Source organism: Hemitrygon akajei, chromosome 32 (assembly GCF_048418815.1).
Source record: "Hemitrygon akajei chromosome 32, sHemAka1.3, whole genome shotgun sequence".
NCBI classification, from domain to species: domain Eukaryota; kingdom Metazoa; phylum Chordata; class Chondrichthyes; order Myliobatiformes; family Dasyatidae; genus Hemitrygon; species Hemitrygon akajei.
This window is the reverse complement of record NC_133155.1, coordinates 28,082,090-28,102,191: the sequence shown is the minus strand read 5'-3', so window position 1 is coordinate 28,102,191 and position 20,102 is coordinate 28,082,090.

Below are 20,102 nucleotides of genomic sequence, written 5' to 3'. Positions count from 1 at the left end.
CCCTCATTTTGTGATGGTTACAGCAAAGATACTCAATGAAGTACTCGCCCCCATCTACAATCGGTGTCAATGACATAGAGGAGGCCACATTGGATACAGTAGATTACCCCGACAGGCTCACGAGATTTCTTTGATATTACGGAGTTTTGGAACACCCCATCCAGACTGATAAAACAGGATTTCACGCTGAATTAAACTTCTCCTTCCCTCACTCTACCTGTAGTAGTCGGCCGTCATAGTTTTAAGATTTTACATCGTCACAACGGAATTATACTTGGCAAACAAGATTCCAATGGAATGATATTTCAGATGGGAAAATATAAATTCCAAGACCTCCTGCCTCCCTTTGAATTATGGATTTCCTTTGTGAAGGCTTGGGTTAGCAACACTTGATGCACCATCAATAACTCACTCTGAGACATAAGAAGCGAGGTATCGGCTTTTATTGACTGGAAGAATGAACAACACTACATCCTGTAGAATGAGGCTGGGCATCAGGCCTCAATCACCTTTATACAGGGGTCTGTGGGAGGAGCCACAGGAGCAGTCCAGACAGGTATATGTAGTTCACCACAACACTATTGTTACTAATGTAACGCCATTCCCTAACTAAACTGTCCTTGAGGTGTTTCATTCAAAGGGCTATGTCTGTCTGAATTTGGAACTAGTTTTATTGTTTTGTTTCATTCAACAGCCTTTTACCATTTACAAATCCTTCGGGAATGAATCCAGACTCTTTGAACACTGGCTGTAAATTGCATATGGTTTTTACCGAGTTCAAAAATCACCAGGGGTGATTCTAGAGGAAGAACAATGTAGATCTTAGCAAATAAATACCAGTTCTCTCTCTCTCTGTGCCTCTTCTCACAGTTAATACACGCACACAACCCTTGCTTCCCGTGATATTAAATTTTGTGTACCCTGGCTATGTGAGTTATAAACAATACAGTACAGTCATCTGACTCCATGACTATTGGCACAACAACCTGCTGGAAGAACACAAGAGATACTGGAGGATCTCAACGGCAAACCACAGAAAATTTGCCGATGTGGGTTTCAGGCTAAAATGTTGACTGTGCTCTTTTCTATAGATGCTACTTGGCCTGCTGAGGTCCTCCAGCATTTTGTGTGCGTTGGAGGATCTCAGCAGATCTGGGAGCATCTATGGAGAGCAATGGACAATGTTGTGGGTCAAGGTCCTTCGACTGACCCGGTACAAGAGATGAAGGATCCCAACCCGAAATGTAGACTCCCCACTTCCCTCCATGGATGTTGCCTCCATGGATGTGGAGCTTCTCCAGCATCTTGACTGTTGCTCCAGATTCCAGCATCTGCAGCCTCCTACGTATGACTCCAATCAGCTGGAAGAGCTCTGTGGGCTGAGCATCATCTGCAGGAAAAAAGATGTTTTAGATCTAAACTCTGCAGGTGTTGGCACACTTGGCCACAATTTTCTCTTAGATTGTTCAGATTTATTTATCACATATAAATCAAAACTGACAGTGGAATGCATAGTTTGTGTTAACAACCAACACAGATTGTTGGGATGTGCTGGGGGCACCCCATAAGTGTTGCCACACATTCCGGTGTCAACATAGCATACCCATAATGCTCAGTTAACAACAACAGCAAAACAAGCCCCTTCCTTCCCTCTCACCCTACGTCTCACCCACCCACACACACAAGGACAGTCCTCCAACCCCAGCACAGACCTCCAGCGTCCAACCTCCAGGCTTCAGTCATCAGGGTTCATCTTATGGCCTTCCGATTGACCTTTGAGCCCCGATATTTAGTATTGACCCTCAGTCTAGCAGAAGACCAGGCCCCGAATGTCAAACAAAATTCAGGCACCTGACTGACTGGACCTCATGCCTCCTGCTCACATGGGCTTTGAATACCAAAATAACCCAATGCCACTTGGCTTTGAGATAGCATCATGGGCACGAAAGCCACTATAGAATTACAAGTTCATTCCTAACGTTAACTTCACCACTTGTGTTGCAACACACACATTTATTCTCTGTCCTTTTGATTGTTCTTCCCGATCAGCCCTCGTCAATAAGCACAATTGAATAGCAGAGCCATTTTGAAGGATTAAATGGCCAATTTATGATCCTTTGTTCTCAGATGAAATGTAAAGGGCTGGGAATATTCAGTGACAAGAGATACAACTGCTCAGAGCCTGCCTTGTGACGAGAGAAGCAAGGTGAAGAGTTAATAATACAGATTGAGTCATGAGTCCACTCAGAATAAGTTGTTACGGGCAGTAAATAAGGCAGGCAACTCAGTAAGAGGCCATGGTTGGTTTAAAACATGAGGGGTGAAGACTTATCTCAAGGAAGTCTGCAATTTGATGAATACACTGGACAACAATGATTTTGTTTCCTGAATACTTCTGGGTGTATCTTAATGAATTTTGGGCTAATGATCATGAAAATCACCATGAAATTTCCCTATCGCTCACTGTTTTTTAAAATATTGCCTATATTTGTTGTTTCAGTTTATAATTCAAGTCAAGTCACTTTTATTGTCATTTCAGCCATAACTGCTGGTACAGTGCATAGTAAAAATGAGACAACGTTTTTCAGGACCATGGTGTTACATGACACAGTACAAAAACTAGACTGAACAACGTAAAAAATCAACAGCACAGAGAAGGCTACACTAGACTACAGACCTACACAGGACTGCATAAAGTGCACAAAAACAGTGTAGGCATTTCAATAAATAATAAACAGGACAGTAGGGCAAAGTGTCAGTCCAGGCTCTCGGTATTGAGGAGTCTGATAGCTTGGGGGATGAAACTGTTACATAGTCTGGTCGTGAGAGCCTGAATGCTTTGGAGCCTTTTCCCAGACAGCAGGAGGGAGAAGAGATTGTATGAGGGGTGCGTGGGGTCCTTCATAATGCTGTTTCCTTTGCGGATGCAGCGTGTAGTGTAAATGTCCGTGATGGCGGGAAGAGACACCCCGATGATTTTCTCAACTGATCTCACTATCTGCTGCAGGATCTTGTGATCCGAGATGGTGCAATTTTCGAACCAGCCAGTGATGCAGCTGCTCAGGATGCTCTCAATACAACCCCTGTAGAATGTGATGAGGATGGGGGGTGGGAGATGGACTTTCCTCAGCCTTCGCAAAAAGTACAGATGCTGCTGGGCTTTCTTTGCTATGGAGCTGGTGTTGAGGGACCAGGAGAGATTCTCAGTCAGTTGAACACCAAGAAATTCGGTGCTCTTTACGATCTCTACCGAGGAGCCGTCGATGTTCAGCGGGGAGTGGTCGCTCCGAGCCCTCCTGAAGTCAACAACCATTTCTTGTTTTGTTCACATTCAGAGACAGGTTGTTGGCTCTCAATTAAAATGTTGCCCATAATGTAAGCAGAAACCATGAAGTGCCACATGTCACTAAAGATTCACGTTCTGCTTTCCCATTTAGACGTCTTGCCTGCAGGTCTTGCCGCTGTCAGTAATGGGTATGGTGAAAGGTCTCACCAGGACATTTGTGGCAATGGAGAAACAGTATCAAGGCAATTGGAATCTATCAATGCTGGCTAGTTACTGTCGCACTCTTACGAGAGAAGCCTCAAGCACTGAGTACAAATGAAAATCATTAACAAAGCATTTTGGCTTAGTTAAACCATTGCAAAGTATCAGCACTGTTCTGCAATTAAACACATTAAATTCAATAAAAGTTAATTTCTTTTTTCTCCAATTTCCTATGTGATATAAGTAGTCTAAAATTGTTTTTATGTTGAGCTTCAAGCAGTCTATCATAAATAAACAAATTATTTTAAGGAAACAAAAGTTTTGAAAAAGATTTGTTGTCCAGTATATTAAGGTGGATTGTAAAGAATCAGGGATTTAAGAGTTTGGCCTGCAGTAAGGTGGGGGTGCTCAAATGAAGCCAAAGTAATTATGGGGAATAGTCTACATCAAGTTTTGATTGGACTAGCCCAAATATAGTGTGTATGGGTACCCAGAGAGGGGTACAAACTCTGATGAAGGGGCTTGTCATGTCCATGCTGGGGCAGCTCACTCACCTTTGGTCCCCAGCAGACACTCAGCTTTCAGCTGTGGCTCCCAATTAGTTGTTTGTAATGTGACAGCAGCCAGACCCCAGTACACCACTTCAAAGGTAGGCTAAGTAGGTGAGGGTAGATGGCGGGCATCATATCCTGCTGGGATAGGGAGGTGCCTGTCCTAGCATGTGAAGGGCAGGGCGGATGAGACCAAGTGAGATCCAGTGGCCAGGAAGACATTTCATGGAGAGTGAAGGGCAAGACAAAGCACAGAAGAAGTCACGGTCATCCACTGCAATACAGGCAGACCCCGGTGGTGACGACTACTCATACCACTAGACCCAGACATCTGAGGCTGAGAGACTGGTACTGCCCAACTGCAGTAGCTTTTCCACTCTCCAAACTCCCCTGCACAGTTTCCAAAACTCATCACTGGATGTGACAGACAACTAGCCAACCACTCCAGCAGTCTTGTTCTGGGTTGGACAGGACGGATGAAGAGATACATAGCCAGCTGTGGTTGCACCAGTAATTGGAAAGGTGAAGGAATGCCCTGCAATATGGGAGGCCAGTTTATGTTAGGATCCTGTTTGTTTCATTACCACAATTGTCAATGATAACAAAAGCCATGCTCAGATGTTAACTAACCACCAGCAAACACCACTCTATCAACAGCTGGCAGGATGAGTGGAGTGGAGACTGAAGGTGGGACACATATGGTTCACCTGCGAGGAGGGTGTGATAAGTGTTTTGGTTGGACCAAAGAAAGGCGTGGAGAGAACGACAAAGGTTGGGAAAAAATAATTGGATGGGTGGGGGTAAAAATGAAGAAACGTGAGAGAAACGAGAAAATCCGTGGTGGTATAGTACAGACAAATTAAAACAACAGCACAGTGTAACAGATCTTCAATCTGGAGCAGAGGACAGAATGCGTCTCAAAGTACGCAGGGAAGTTTCAGGTTAAATTGCCATTGGACAGATTAGCATGAGAAGATCTTCGCTGTAATGACAGAAAAAGATTAATCCAAAATTGAAACCTTAAATAAATGCCTCACAAGTAAATGAATATTTCTACATACCTCATTTTAATTTGTCATTAAACTTTCATTCAGTTTGCTGAAGTATATTGCCATCAAGTGGTGAAATAAGGCAACATTTTATCTGTGAATTGAGCTAGCTCTATTCATTCTAAGGAAGTATTAAAATTTAAGAGATCTGTTTTATAACTTAATCAGATATGTCATCAGCAGTGTATTCTTTGTAAGCAGGATGGTTTATAACTACGTAAGGTCTAAACACTCAGCAGAATCAAGGTGAATTATGTGCTGTTTACAGTTTAATTAAAACTCAACATTGAATATTGAAAGCTGTTCTGATCCAGCAAGTTTTGTTGGCAATATAACAGAGAATTTTTCATCATTCTCTTAAGAGTACAGATCTCGCTATGAGAAGATAGCAGTTTTAAGATCGGTCAATATAATTTGGAAATAAATCAAATCTGGTGAAAGTGTCTGTATAGGTGTGTGTTTTTCATTAAACGAGTAAACTGCCACCATTGCCTAGGATATCCTCTTTGCTCCCAGTTCAAATCACACCCACCGAGTTATACCTTCATTATAGGTTGGATAGGGGAAGAAACAGGGGAATATGTGAAAGACAACATGATTCACAGATGGTATTTTACCTCCCAGTTGCCAGGATCAGGGACATTTTGGATCAAGTCCATGGCATTCTTAAGAGGAAGGATGAGCAGCCAGAGATAAGACCATAAGACCACAAGACACAGGACCAGAATTAGGCCATTCGGCCCAACACATCTGCAGTGCAATTTCACCATGGCTGATCCATTTCCCTCTTCATCCCATACTCCTGCCTTCTCATAAACTTTCATGCCCTGACTAATCAAAGACCTATATATCAATCTCTGCCTTAAATATACCTAGTGACTTGGCCTTCACAACTACCTGTAGCAACAAATTCCTCAGAATTACCACCTTCTGCTCTTCATTTCCAGAACTATTCTTGAGAACTACCTCTGAACCCTCTCCAATATCAGCACACCTTTTCTTAAATAAAGGGCCCAAAACTGTTCACAATACTCCAAGTGAAGCCTCACCACTGTCTTATATCATTGCATTATTCTTCTAGTCCACTTTAAATGAATTTTAATGTTGCATTCACTTTCCTCACCACTGATTCAACCTGCAAATTCCCTCTGGGAATCCTGCACGAGGGTTTCCAAATTTGTTTGTACCTTGGATTTTTGATATTTTTTCCCATTTAGAAAACAGCCTATGGTTTTATTCCTTCTACCAAAATGCATGACTAGACATTTCCTAATACTGTATTCCATCCACCTCAGATTATCCTCTTAATCCTACTCAGTCCTTCTGCAGCCTCTCTATTTTCTTAAAACTACCTACACTTCCACCTGTCTTTGGATAGTTGACGTACAACTTAAAAAGAAATAGACCCAACACAGACCATTGTGGAACATCATCCATCACCTGCAGCCAATCCAGAAAGTTCCCTTTATTCCCACTCTTTGTCTCCTGCCAATCAGCCAACACACTATCCACACTAGTATCTTTCTTGTAATACCCTGTGCTCTTATCTGGTTTAGCTGCTTCATGTGCAGCACCTTGCCAAAGGCCTTCTGAAAATCCAGCTACACAACATCTACCAAGTCTCCCTTGTCTATCCTGCTTGTTATTTCTTCAAGCATTCCAACAGATTTGCCAGGCAGGATTTCCTTGCTGACTTTGGTCTATTTTGTCGTGTGCCTCCGAGTACCCTGAAACCATACCCTTAACAATTCACTCCAACATCTTCCCGACCACTAAGGTCAGGCGAACAGGCCTAGAATTTCCTTTCCTCGGCCTCCCTCACTTCTTGAAGAGTGGGGAGAGATTTGCAGTTCTCCAGTCCTCTGGAACCATGTCAGTACCAAGACAGAAAAGGAGACAAGGTCCTGCAAAGTGAGTTCAGGGAATTAGGTGCAAAGTTAAGGGACAGGACCTCGAGGGTGGCAATCTCAGGATTTCTACCCATGCCGTGTGGTAATGAGGCTAGAGATATGATGATGTTGGGTTTGCTGACTGCGAAATTCTAAACTCAAACGAAAACCTTAAGCCCTATCAGATATAAATAGCTATGACTACTCTCACTAATGGGAAATTAACTACCCAATCGTCAAAGACTAGTTTACTTCCTGTTTATTCTCCCTGCTGACTTTAGCTGCCAATACCCACTATTCGAACGATGGGTCGCCTCTCCTTACTGAGGAGAAGATACTTACAGCTAACAAAATGGTTTAAAGCACAGTTTATTTATTTTCAGTAATAGATGTTTAAATCCAAACAACATTCTTAAAACACATTTAAGACTCACAGAGGATCTCTATCTTAAGCATTTCTAAGTTACTAACCATTTCTAAAACAAAAAGCAGAAAGCAGTTCCAAAACATGGGTATGATTCCTATAAACTAAAAATATATTCCAATGATGCAGGTAAACAAATCATCCATCACAGAATTCAAAGCCAGAGGAATGGTCTTTAATTCACCCCGTATTTCTTTCATATTTTTGATAGTCCCTACCACATTCTTAATGTTCCTGAACTGCACTCTACATTTACACTGCTTCTCTACCGCTTGGATGACTTCATACTCATATGATACCCTTTTTATACAAACAATCTAAAAACATCTTGAAGGCATAGATCACAGAAAGTGCTTTAAGCCAGTTTCCCTGAATACATAAACCTTCCAACATTAATAGATCAAATATTTGATATGCTAAGTGATATTATCCATTGGGTCTGCAAACTTCCTTGAACTAAGCAACTTCGAGCCAGCTTGTCTGTTTTGAAACAAGCCAACTTAAACAACCTATAGTCTTGTACACAACGCCCTGACAAGAAATAAACCAGGTGCAGTGAGCTGCATGTGTTGCTGCAGAGAGTGTCTGCTAAACCGCTCTACAGACAATATTTTAACTTCAAACTGCTACTATTTGTCATATGTTTTTAAGAATAGAAGACTGACTTCCATTAACAACCAGAAGCCAAATAAAGAAATATTAGTTGGAAGTTTACTTACATCTGTTTGATCTTGCAGGTGGCAGCATCTGTGTTCAGAAAACAAGATTAGTAATTATGAGCAAGGGGCCCAAGAAGTGAATATCCATCACACCCCCTCTTGTTAAGTGAAGATTTCTACACCAGCTTCTTCCTACACACATCAGCTTCGAGATCAAGACTCCTGCCAAGATTCCTCTTGGGAACATTGGAACTTCTCCATCTGTTCCAATGGGTTACCAGTACTAGAAAGTCTCCCTTTGATCAGATGCTCAGAGAACTCATTTACTCCCCAATGTAATGGTTTTGTGTGATTTTCTCATTAAGAATATGCACTTCCTCAATCTCAGCTGCACATATTACCCAAACCTCAAAGGAAAGTCACCATTACCACTTTCCATAAACACACAACTATGCATCAATGTCCATATTATAAGTCCATATTTGTCTGTCTTTAAAATCTTCTTTCCCTCACACTGTTCTTGCCATTTTCTTAATGCAAATTCAAATCACTGTCTCTGTCACCATTAGCTCATCAGGTAAGCTGGCAAATGTCTTTGAAAAAGCTGAAGATCGTTCATCACTTTCACAGGGATGTCCACATTGCTTTCAAAGGGATGCATGACTTTACTCAGGTTTCCTGAAAACACATCTTGTAAATAAGTTACTGATTGTGTATTGCTGTCTTTTTCTGCCCAAGGACTAGCAACCATATGTTTTAGTTATAGAAAATTATATACATTAATTACCAGTTCACAATATAATATTACACGTAAAATGAAATATTTATGAAAGTAAGGAAGACTACAGTTCTCCTGTTGAGAATTATGTCCATACCTTTAATTTTATGCTCCCAGAATAAAGATGTCAAAACATAAGTAATAGTTATGTCTCTCCTATGGGAGTGAACACTCATTGGTATGGTGTAACTTAACATTCTGATACCAACCACACCATCTGCATAAGTTTCTTTCCACTTTAGTGATTCTGGACACTTGGGTATTATTGTTCAGAATTTCCCCCTTTAAGGATTGGGCCTAACTGAAAAGAATTGGCACATCTTCTCAACTTTTGAGTTTCCCTAGAAAATCTTAACTGAGTAAAGGCTATCCAGACTGTTCTATCAAACCATGGGATTTTATCAACCAAATATACAAATTATTCTAGTAACATTAAATATAACATGTATAGCAGTATTAATGGGTCCTACTTATTGATTTGTAGGAGTACCACAAACACAATATATGCTTATACAAATAGCAAGTAAAACACATTCAACTAATTCTACCTTACGACAATTTAACACCTTGTATACCACAGAGGCCCTAAGATTACATCCAGGAGGGTGGGGGGAGTTTCTTAAGTGTGATAAAGATAAAGGGTGGAGTGGGTGGTGCTCCACAGCAAGGGAGGCAACTGAGGGCTTACAGGCTTAATTTAAGAAATGAATCACTTATTATAATCATTTGATCCTCAGTGCCTCATAACTGATTACAATGGTGACGTAATCACCTCATCTCTTGCTAACTCACCGTTCTCCTCGACTTTGCTCAGAAATGTGCCCTAGTTGTTGAAAGACGATGTGGCACTTTTATATTTGGCGTACCTTGAAAAATCTGGACTGTGTACAAGATGATGAGAGGCATTGATCATGTGGATAATCAGAGGCTTTTTCCCAGGGCTGAAATGGCTAACATGAGAGGACACAGTTTTAAGGTGCTTGGAAATAGGCACAGAGGAGATGTCAGGGGCAAGTTTTTTATGCAGAGGGTGGTGAGTGTGTGGAATGAGCTGCAGACGACAGTGGTGGAGGCGGATACGATTGGGTCTTTAATAGGTACGTGGAGCTTAGAAATATAGAGGGCTAGGTAATTTCTAAAGTAAGTACATGTTCAGCACAGCATTTTGGGCCAAAGGACCTGTATTGTGCTGTAGGTTTTCTATGTTTCTATGAAGAAATTGTGTTATTTCCGGACCTGTCCCACGCATTATTGCTGTTTACTACTGTTGTACAGTGTTAGCTAGTACGATTCCCCTACTCTAATCATGAAAATATGCAGGTCCTGTGAATTAGGGTATGGCATCCAATAGGATAAAGTTCAGAATGGCCTTGACGGCATTTTTCTAACTCACAGCTCAACTGAGAAATCACTTGCCCCAGTTTGTGTACCTTCAGGCAGAAAGTCAGATTTTGCCTGAACTATTATAACATCATAACTTTCACTTTTATCCTTCATTCGGTAATCAACTCAAGAATATTAGGCATGACATTGCTTATTTGTCAGAATTATTCACAAAGTTTAATTAACTCAATCTTCAATTGCCAGGAAATGACGTGAATCTTATCAAAGTCAAATCAGTCATCTCCTCATTTCCGTCCAAGTTATCCCATTTTAAGTGCAACATTAGCTGTTGCAAACCTTTTCCAATTTCTGAGCCTCTCTGAGTTGGAAGAGAAATAAAGAATACCAGATGACGATCTTCAAGTATACTGTGCCCACTTGGGCGAACTGCATAGACATATCAGAAAGATTTCATGATCTTCTCTCGATCCAAATTCCAGATTGGGTAATAAATCCATTCCAGAACGCTTGTAATGAGGATTTAACAGGAAGGGTGGAAGAAGAACTGATCTCACTAGAAAATGACTTTGATCTGAGGCCGAGTTTCAAAATATCGTATCAAGAGTTTTGGTTGCCTAAAGAAACCTCTGAACACTATCCTACACAGTGGAAAAAGGTCAGGATGTTCTTTATTGCTTTTCCATCATAATTTTCAGTGGCTTGTACTTTAGTGCAGTTTCCAAACTTCTTTCAAAGCAATGAAACAGACTCCAAGTTACTGATCATAGGGATCTGAGACTCCTTCTGAGTGGCATTCAGCCTGATATTGAGAAGCTGATATCATTGCACCAAGCCCATCCGTCTCATTGAAAGGTGGAAAAGCAATGAAGCAGTGAACAGTTGGATTTCTAATGTCTGCTCCAAGATTACTGATGAAAATTGTTTTTATTGCAATTAAATACCAAAAAAAATTTGTAACTTTAAACAGATCTGAATAATGTTTGCAATTATTCGTTACTGCTTTGAATTTGCAGTTCGCATTTTCTTTCACTGTACATCATAAAGCAAAATTCTTTACAGGTTTTATGTAATGGCCAGAAAAGGAGAGGATTTGGTGGTCTGCTGGGGATTTGGTGTGAGAGCCAAGCAGATGGAAACCCAAAAACGTTTGGGAACCAATGATTTAGAACATAATGCAGAAAATTGTCATGACACTTAACAATGGATCAGAATAGTGGCCATAATTGGAGAAAAGGAAACATCTAAAATCTTTCTAGTAAGCATGTCCATATACTTATTGGCTATAAAGGGAAAGTGCAACAAGATATCTGTCTAATGTAGAAGTCTTCATTAAAAAATAGGGGTTTTCACAACGTTCTAGTCTCACAGTTTCAAAATCATGATTCCATGAATGGGACAATTCAATGACATAACAGAGTTTTCTTGAAGTGTAGAAGGATCCGATATCAAGGGATTTCTCTATTAACTTACCTTCAATATTGGTGCTGAAATCTTTCAGTTTTGATCAGGTGTTACTAATCATTTCTGCAAGTGATTCTTTGCCTTCTCATATATCTACGTTCATTTCATCTGCAATGCGGTCAGAGCGAATGTTTAAGTGGACAGGAACAATCACTTTGCCAGAGGCAAGCATCAAGTGTTCCAATGTATTTGTCACATCTGAGCAAAAGGTAAGGGCCATTTAGTGATAATTAAAGTAGAATCAACAATGCTCACAGATCCCCTTAATCCAATATTCTCTGAGTCATTAAGTTTAAGGACTGTCTGAGCCAGATGAGACAATTTCAGCAGTAAGTGCTAACTTGCCTGAAAAGAAAAAGCAAATGGTAAGTAAGGGGCAGCATGGAATAATATTAAAAGTAAAATTCAGCAGCAAGCAACAGTTCTGTTTAGAGTTCAACTCTGGCTTACTCTGAAAACAGCAACACATTTGAGATATATTAACTTTGGTTAATCAGTCTATGAGATCTTCCTCAAGCGAACAGGAATTTTTTTTTGTTGCTCTTTAGATCTGAAGATGTGTTTTATCATTTCATCGCATCTTACTCCCCTTCCTGTTGGGGTGTCCAGGTTGTAAGGTGGGTTCATGTACTGGTTATACCCATTCTGGGGGAATAAATCCTGGTGGGGCAGGTTTGTTGTTCTCTGTGAAGGCAGTTTACATGTATCCCCAAGGAGGTTTAGGGTGGACACTAGGGTCAGAATTACTTTGATGGAATTTCTTTTTTTGGACTCAGTCCCCTTTTAGTGGTCTCCAAACTGTCTTGAAAGGTTCTTCTGCTTTCTCTTGAATTCCCATAAACTCTCTCAGTTCTTTGAGAAAAGTTGTATTGCGTGAAGGCGATGCTTGGCTTGAGTTAGCAATCGGGGCATACTTAGGTGGACGTTGTACCTTAAGAAATCCGGTGCAACATTCATGTATGGTCCTATTTTTGCAAGTGGCACCTTGTTTACAGATAGTTGCACTTCAGGGACAAGGGTAGCCTGCACTGCCTCCAGAGTAGACTAGTTTTGCCAGGCTCCCTTAATCTCAATAATTTCAATAGTCTATAGTTCCATTTAATATCAGAGAATGTATATAATATACAAGCTGAAATTCTTGGTCTTCACAGGTATCCATGGAAACAGAAGAATGCCCTAAAGAATGAGTGACAGTAAAGATGTTGGAACCCCAAAAGCCCCCCTACTCACCCCCACCCATGCACAAGCAGCAGCAAAGAAATGGTCCTCCCCACACCCACTTACTTCACCAAAAAAAAAGCATCAGCATCCTCCACCCACCAAGCAAGCAATAGCAAACCCTCCAAGAAAGACATGATCTGCAGTACAACAAAAACTAACCATTCACGGGACAACCTAACATACCACAGGCTCTCTCTCTCCCTAATAAAGGGGCAGAGAGGTGTCACCCTTTCACAGTGAGCGGGGAGACATAAGCAAAACAACTCGCTTAAAGTCTGCCGTGTTGCTTTTTCTCTGAGTTCTCCTACTCGAGAATGGGCAACAAACTTCCCCTCTCCAAGAGAAGGAGAGAGAGCAATTTGAGTACAGAGACCCCTATAGCTGATTCAATGTTCTGTTTTCTCTCATGACGCTTCAGTCAGTGGCACCCCCATAGAACTGGCTCATCCCCGGGGCCGCAAAGTCTCGGAACCCCAAAGACGCGCTTGTCCTCTATGCTGGGATACCGAAAAACAGCCACAAAAAAAGAAGAAAATTTGAGTGTAACTCTAGGTCAGCAGCTTCAACAGAGACTCATCCACCTTGAAAATGAAAAGGAGAGACACTAAAGGTTGAAATTAAGCTGCTCCTGCAGATGAGCCTGAAGAAGTGGCAGTCGGGCGCCATTTCAGCTCCGCCCGCCATCTCAATTCCTTCACCACCACCAGTTCACTCAATTGCAGCTGGAACGGAGAGATGTACTCCACTTATAGGTCTGTTTGTTCACTCATGGCTTGAAAGCATTTACCACTGAAGGAGAACAGTCACCGTGCATGTAGGCAGAGGTGACAGCGTATGGAGTTTTGGAATGCTGTGGTGGTTGCGGTCTCACTACAAGAATGCTAACCATGTATATCCCACACAAAGATCAATTATCACAAGAATATATTTAGTAGGTTTCTGATCAGGTGGATTGCCCTGGGATGCCACGAATAGATGTAAATAAGCAATTTCCACACCTGCATTGGTTTTGTTTGTCTTATAGGAGGTGATCTTGTGACACCTCCTTTATTATAAGCCAGATGTTCTTTACAATTTGCATTGAATCACTTACAATCACTCAGCATGTAAGGTCGTCAATATAACATAGAGTGGCTTGCCGCCACCATAATTTGCCTGAATCCTTGGCGGGTTTCTTGCATCAGTGCCTCTCACTGATGGGCAGGAGGTATTTCCTTCTTACCCTTCTTAGGGTGGCATACCCAAACCTTACCTTCACCAACAGCTTGTACCGTCTTGCAAATGGTTTTGAATTGGTCTGGTAGTATCCAGGAGAATTCTTAAAACATCATCCTTATTATTTTTTATTGGTTGCTTGGTTTCTACCAAAGCCCTGGCCTCCCTTACAGTAGTAAGGTCAATTCCAACAGCTTGTTTTGCTTGTTCATTACTTTGTTTATTACCACAGCTTAGTAAAAGACCTGCAATATATCCTTTATATGTGTATAACAGCTGTACTAATGGCCTAGTCAATAATAATTCATAAATATTCTCCACATGGACTAATGGGGAACAGGTTATTTCTGTGTGTTCCCCATCTAGTACTTCACCAGATGGGAAAATCTCTTTATACCACATTCCTAACGTAATTACTATCAATAGGTCGATAGTTTTCAGTAGGTATGTTTAATGTCAGAAAAATATATAAAATATACATCCTGAAATTCTTTTTCTTTGCAAATACCCACGAAAACAGAGGAGCGCCCCAAAGAATGAATGAACGTTAGAACCTCAGAGGCCCCTCCAGCTCCCCCCCTCCCAAGCACAAGCGGCAGCAAGGCGATGATCCCCCCACCCCCAACAAGCATCAGCACCCTCTACCAAGCACTCAAACACGTAGCAAAGCATCAGTAAAGACACATGCTTGCAGTACCACAATAACTACTCGTTCACCTGCTAATTCCACATGCCACAGGCTCTCTCTCTCCCCAATAAGGGAAAGAGAAGTGGCCCCATTTCACAGCAAACAACTCACTAATTTACGATGTTAAAATTCTTTTGCTTCGCCTTTTCCGAGCTCTGCGCCCAAAGCGTCAACACAGCTCTCTGGACACACAACCCCCGGCAGCTAACCCGCTCCTCTCGCTACCTGTGCTCTTCTGCAACAATTCATTCAGGGACACTGGCCTAGAATCAACACTTCTCCAGTGTCACAAAACCCTGAAGGCGCACTCTTCTTCCAGGCTGTGTTCTTGGGCTATCAAAAGAGAGCAGGTCCCATTCCCGCAAAGAACCTATGTCAGAGTGTAACTCCAGATCAGGATCTTTAAAAGAAACCCCAGCACCCTGGAAAGGGAATAAAAATGAGATACCAAAGATAGAAATAGAGCTGTTTCTGAAGATGCAAGCAACAGAGTCACCGTTTAGTGCCATCTTGACTTTGCCTGCCTCAGTACACATCAAGACTTGTTCTGTTGTATTAACTTCTTCTAGACATTATTTTAGGATTTTACGCTATGCAAATTGAGCTGTATAATTTCTTAAAGGATGTGCTTGCAAATCATGTGGTACAAATTTAGCTTACAATAAAAATTTTCCTTTTATAACCAATAGCAGGGATTATAATGGAGTGGATCCACCTATCTGGATTTTCATTACTGATCCATCATGGTACCATATTTGAGAAAAGTGCTCAAAAGGATGTTGTGCTATATTGTATTATGGGGAAGATGGTTCTGCATTTTGTATGACATGCAGGGATTGCAAATCACAGCTCTCAGGAACGTATCCCACTTTAAGGTGTTGTCTTGTAAAAATATTTCCCAATCCCCATATCTAGTTATGGCAGCTCTCCATTCATTTGTTAGGAATTTGCAGTCATTTTTCAAAGCCACAAACTCTGCTTATGTAATAACTTGTTAGTCTCCTAGCAGTGGTTTTACTGCAAAAGGTGTTGGAATACCAAAGTAAGACTTTGGTTTAAGGTCATAAGTTTCTCTTCCATTGGTGCGAGATTATATGAGGCATAGTGAATGGGAACTTGTGTTTCTTCTCCCTCATTATGGCAGATGGTTACAGTGATTTTTGGAGAAACACAAATTTGCAGAACAGGAGATGTTGTTGAGTTCCTTGTCTAGAGGTCTATTGCTTACTGAACTGTATTCATCAATTTCTCTAGTGCCTAATACTCATCTGGGATAAAAACACAAGTCTTTGCATTTTTGCAGTTTACATCTATTCTATAATGGTTTTAACGGTTGATCGTAGTCAAGCATGAAAGCTTTAGCGCAATTCTATGGCTAAAAGTTGAAATATACTTTACTTGTAGTAACAAAATGGCATTTTTGTCTGTAACAAAATGGAACCCGAATTGTACCAGAGTGCTTTGCTAATAGTGTTCATGGAACACTATGCCGATGGACCTTGAGCATAAAAACCTGCACAAAGACAAGTGGATTCGGTTACTGAAAGAATGCCAAGTACACAAAATTAAGCAGACTAACTAAATGCACCCTGTCCTTGAACTGGTGTGGATAGATAACACTTGTGTATAAAGGAGTGACTATGCTGACTGTGATTTTTTAAACTACCACTGGCTCTTGTGCGGTGATGGCAGCAAGCAAAATAAACGTGCCTCTCATTGATCCACTCTGAGTTAATTGTTGTTTGTTATAAGATGTAGCATAAAGGCGCTGGACAGAACTTGGAGGTTCTTTCAAGATTGCATGTTTAGGTGTGGGAGTGGACCAAGGGAGAATCTGGTGACTACCTACTCTTGGGACAACTCTGGCAGAGGAGCGATCACCAAAAAGTAATTTTGCTTTTTGCTCTGTATGGCCTTTTCAGGTGAGTAGCAGATACCAGGTTCTGCCCCTTTCCCATTCTATACACTTCAATCTACAAGTGTCTATCAGTTTCTCTCTCTGTGTTTATGATTCTTTGGCACAGCAACTAGAAACATATGGGTAGCAATGATTAGATTTGACCAGTAAGAGTGTCAGGGACACCTAGGGCATCAGGGACACACCAAATTTGAATGGTAAGACTGTCAGGGAAACACCAGTATTGGTAAAAAGAGTAAGTAAGAGTGGGGTTTTGTGGGAAATAAGCTCATAATTTTAATCCCTACAGGATTCTGTAGTGAACAAAAGAAAGAGAAAATACAGTCAGTAGGGTGAGGAAGAGAGACTGGAAATTGGTAATAATGGGACAAGGGAAGTCTTTCCCTGTCCCAACTAAGGGGGACACCAGCATGGTACATGTTTAATAATTATGGGAATGGATTAGTAGAAGAACTGCACAGATGGTTTAAATGGATAAATACTGACAAACCCTTCCCCCCAGATGGGTCTTTTAATCGGGATTGGATTGAGCAAATTGAAAATTGTACTGGAGAAGTGTACTGGAGTACCAGTATTGCAGTGGCATCGAAAACATCCACCCCCCCCCACAAGGTACAGTAGACGATACAAGACCAGGAGAACAGGGAACCCCACCTTTCTCTAGCAGTGTCCAGAGGCAAGGCAACAAAGGACCTTGGACCAGTGGTTAAGGGTCTGCAAGGACTGACATAGAGAAGATCCTGGAGATGACTGGATGGAGTCAGTGCTGATTGGAGGGAGGTAAAGGCTTTCTTTCATCACTGTCTAATACATGATGAGTAGAGGCAACCTTTGAACAGGAAGCTGTAGGAGGGTTGTTGTTCAGTGATGATGTGGAACCTTTACTTGCCAAGGCCCTACCGCAACTTTGGGCCCTTCAGCTGACCATCAACTCAATCACTCCACTGCCCCACGGGGCACAGTATCCCCTTTCCCCGGAGGATAAAGAGGAGATTTGAAGGATCGTTGAATCCTTTCTGCAATAGGAGATTATTATATCCACTACCAGCCCTTGCAACGCCTATATTTTACCAATTAGGAAAGTGGGAAGGAACGCTTGGAGGTTTTTGCAAGATCTGAGAGCTGTCAACAACACGGCTGTGCCCATTTATCCTATTGTCCTGAATCCTGCAACCGTCTTGACCAAGCAACCAGACCCACTGGTTTAAACCCTGAGGTTGAAAACACATTCAAACACATCAGGATTGCAATATTGTCTGCCCCTGCATTGGGGCCACAAATCTATAATAAAGAATCCCATCTCTTCGTGCGCTATAGAGAGGGGTTTGCACAGGTAATCTTGACTCAGGATCATGGTGATAAGAAAAAGCCTGTCGTTTATTTTAGCACCCAGCGAGATCCAATTGCCAGGGGACCTGTCTGCGGTGGCAGCCACCTATTATACTGTACAACAGGCCCAGTCTATAACCCTAAACCATTTTTACAGGTGTCCATGCAGTTGAAATATTGCTAACTCCCTGTGCTACCCACCACCTCACTCCGGTAGACACACTCAGCATGAGGTTGAACTACTGGCAAATTCTACCGTTCGGCTGTGACCAAGATATTTGCCTTTGGTATTACCCAGATGGAAACCCAGTTGTCCCTGTGGAATTGTTACCGCGGCTTTCTGCTGTGCTCACAAGTTCACACGTGAGGGGACTAACAGACTGCATAAATCAAACATGGTATGCCCCTGGTTTAACGTAAGCTGTAAAACTAGTTTGTGAACAATATATGTATTTACAAATTCCAGGGAAACTAGTGAAGTTGGGAAGATCTTATGTACCGCTCTCTGATAGCCCATTCATGAATTTACAGATGAATTTTACAAAATTACTTCTGTGTGAAGGATATAAGCATGTATTGGTCATTATTTGTGCTTTTTTCACAATGGGTTGAAATACTTCTTTGTAGAAAGAATGATGCAGTTACAGTAACAAAAGGTTTATTGGAAGAAATCATACTGAGGTTCAGGATCCCTTGGAAACTGTCTAGCGACAATGGTACCAGCTTTACTGGAAAGGTAACGAAAGAAATATGCGAGGCCTTACAGATTGACCAACATTTCCATTGTAGCTACCACCCTCAATCAGCAAGCTTCACAGACAGGACAAATGGAATGATTTAAAAACAAGTTTAACAGAATGCATGAGCAATTGAAAGTTAACAAGGTGAGAAAAGTCTTGTACTAATTGAAATGCCAAGCATCCCTGATACAGCTTCACAATTTACCCATCACCATCCACACTCAGGAGAATTACAGGAGTCCTGGAACTGCGACACCATCTGAACACCAAGGAATTGCAGAATGACTCTACAGTGGCCCCTAGAGACTCATGTGGGAATGACAGTGATGAAACAAAAAGATCAACAGCTATGTCAAATGAAACTATTGCTGATTAGTGTATTGACAAGCTAGTGGCAGATCAATCAACTTTTGCTCATCCGCTCAACAATTTCCTGAAGGACAAGAGCTCTGACAATCCTGTGACTCTTAATGAAGAACAACTGAAAGCATTTTAAACTTTAAAGGTGACCTTGCGTACTGTAGTCTGTAGTCTAGTGTAGCTTTCTCTGTGTTGTTGTAGTTGTTTTTTTTAACGTAGTTCAGTCTAGTTTTTGTACTGTGTCATGGTCCTGAAAAACGTTGTCTCATTTTTACTACGTACTGTACCAGCAGTTATGGTGGAAATGACAATAAAAGTGACTTGACTTGACTTGACTGCACCTCCATTGAGAATGTATGTCAATAAGAACCACTTGATGGCAGTCTTAATTCAAGAGCATGGAGACCAACAGCATCCTGTTGGCTATTACTCTGCCAAAGATTTGATTTTATACACTGATGGCTCCTCAATGATTGAGAGAGGGATTCAAATGGTTGTTCCTGGAACTGAAGAACTGACATCAGGTCACTCCAACTAGAAAGGTAGGGCCCCAATCTAGGGCCACTCTATCAACTGACATCATGTCACTGCAACTAGAAGAGCAGGGCCCCAATCTGGGGAGCGGTAAAAGTATATATATATCTCATTCCTCCCCATTCGATGAACAGCACTGGACGTGTATGTGATTACTGGGCCTACCCCCGGCTGCCAGGCCCATCTCCTGAGTATGAGGTGAAGTGGAGAGAGCCATGGCTCCAGCAGGGCAGCTGGTATCTTACCTATGCAAGGCCCCACATATGACACTCGGCATCACTACTTCACCATCCTCTGGTCTGGCAGCACCAGAGGTCCATAATAGAGGCCAAGAGATTCTTTATGATTGCCTTTCCGGGATACGGGGCTGTGAGACTGGCTTTGATAAAATCGCAAATAAAACCACACATGCCTTTGATCAAACCCCTGCAAGCATTAACCAAGTTGTCGGCAGA